The sequence below is a fragment of the Mus pahari genome, unplaced genomic scaffold (genome assembly GCF_900095145.1).
Source record: "Mus pahari unplaced genomic scaffold, PAHARI_EIJ_v1.1 scaffold_9561_1, whole genome shotgun sequence".
Taxonomy (NCBI): domain Eukaryota; kingdom Metazoa; phylum Chordata; class Mammalia; order Rodentia; family Muridae; genus Mus; species Mus pahari.
The window spans coordinates 22085-24645 of NW_018392351.1; positions in this window are offsets into that span (position 1 = coordinate 22085).

Genomic DNA, 2561 nt, shown 5'->3' on the forward strand with positions numbered 1-2561 from the left:
ACAAATACAGAGGTGGATGCTCTCAGCCAACCATGAGACTGAGCATGGTGTTCCCAATGGAGAAGTTAGAGAAAGAACTGAAGTTGCTGAAGGTATTTGCAACCCCACAGGAGGAACCAACCTGTACTCCCAGAGCTCCCAGGGACTAAACCAACAACCAAATTGTACACATGAAGGGATCCATGGCTCCAGCCCCATATATAGTAGAGGATGGTCTTGTCAGTCACCAATGGCAGGAGAGGCCCTTGGTCCTGTGAAGAATCTATGCCCCAGTGAAGGAGAATGCCAGGGCCAGGAAGCTGGAGTGGGTGGGTTGGTGAGCAGAGGGTAGTAGGAGGGGATAGGGGTTTTTCAGAGGGGCAATCAGGAAAGGGGATAACATTTGAAATGTAAATAAAAATACATCTAATAAAAAGAAAATACATATAAAATAAAGTACAAAAAAGATTGTCTTGTGTTTGTAAGTGTGCATGTCTATGTATGCAGGTGTATGTGCACCTGTGCATGTTAATATGTAGAAGCCAGATGTTGATGTCAAGGGTCTTCCTCTCTCATTCTCCACTTAGTTTTCTGAGACAGAATCTTTCTCTTCACCAAGAGCTTATGAATGAGGCTAGACCTACTGGCAAGCAAACCCCAGGATCTCCCTGTTCCCCGGTGCTGGGATTACAAGACTTTCATCACTAGGCTTCTTCTGTGGGTGCTGGGGATCCAAAGACAGGAAGTCAGGCTTTCCTGGAAAACACTTTAGTAACTCAGCTACCTCGGCAGCTTAGGTTCTTTCTGAGATGTCCCAGGCTGCCCTCAGGTGTTTCTTTCCAACATTAGTACTACTAGTAGTAAGTAAGCTCAACCTTATTTTACTTACAAATATGCTCCTAGTGGCCTTTCATGAGGTGATACTAAAATTTTAAGATAAACCAGAGGTTACTCCAAGACTTAGTAGTAATGACCTAAACCATAAATGCCATGCTTGGTTTGGGGCTGTGTATTTGGTGGGGACAGAACCAAGGAACTGTTTACATTTTAGTTGGATCTATAGGAGAATAAGAGGGCTGTCATTTCTCCAAATCTCTTAGGAGCATAGATTTAGGGAGAAAGGAAAGGTCCCAGTTTCAAACTTACAGTATTCAGCTAGAATGACTGCTATATCAAAAAGTGCCCAGGACTGGGATGACAACTCAACTGGTCAAGAGCCTGCTGTGCAGTGTGAGGTCCTGAGTTTGATCCCCAGAATTCACGTAAAAGAGTTGAGCTTGGTGGAGCACAGTAGAGCAAAGAGTCTCATGATTGTAATAGCAACACTGGGCAGACAGAGACAGGCAGATCCCTAGGGGCCAGCTTGCCAGCTGGTCAGCCCAGCCTCTTGCTTATCTTATCATACTGGGTTCCAGGGAAATTACAGACATGGTTTTGAAACACAGTGGACAGTCTCTGGCAAACAACACTCAAGGTTAATATCTGGTCTTCACACATAAGTACATACACAAATATTTACACACATGTGCGTGCACACATACACGCACAAGCACACACACACACACACACACACACACACACACACATACACACACACACACACACACATACATGGAGCCCCAATCAAATCTAATATGGCTCAGTGAGGATGCAACTAATTTCTCTTTCCCTGTACTCATTCAGAACCCTTGATCTATCTCTAATGATCACCTGGGACATGATCTTGTACACATGGAACAAGACTAGAGGGGACAGTGAGTGACTAGAGGTGACTGTCTTCTTTTCACTCCACCCTTGAAGATGAATGCAGGTTCTTCTGTATTTATTATCTTCGACGGCTGACTCCCACTTCCTGAAGTTCGCTCCGATTCAGCATCTGATGCTTAGTCAAAGGCCAGGTATGAATTTCTTTTGGAAATTCAAATTCTCCAAAAACGTAAAGGAAGCTTGTGTTTAACGCCCAGCCTCTCTGTGTATAGACAATGTATATAGATAGGGATTTAATCCTAGATACTCTGGAATTTTCTACATTGTTGTCTGTGACCTGCCTACACTCCTTCCCTGTCTCTAAGTTTGATGGTGGCCTTTTCTGAGCTGTCTAAATCAACAGACTCAAGTCTAGGGGTTCTTTAACCCCTTCCCCACCAGTCTTACCAGCCCTCAGCAGTTGCCTCATCTGCTGTTAAACCGAGTCCCTCACCACACAGTCTTCATTTAGACTGCTTCAGACCAGGATGCTCAAGCACAGACTCAGTCAAGCTAGAGTCAGGCTGCAGGCAAGGGAGACCTGACTCAGTGACACTCACTTCCCATGAGGTGATGCTCCCAGGCAAACAGACAGATTAACTCCTTAAGAATTCAATCACTGTAAAGAGGTCTGATGTTGAAGATCTGGAGCTATACTCTCTTGGCTATAATTAACCCCCTAAACCCTTCATTCCCTGCCTCTGTGGGTGACTCTAATAAACTTTTGACTTTTAGGTAAATCAGGCCTATAATATTTTCAACATCTGAGGCCTGTAGCAGAGTTTCCTCCGCTTTGATTGCAAACCACTGCATTTTCTAAGATCCTGATGTTCCCA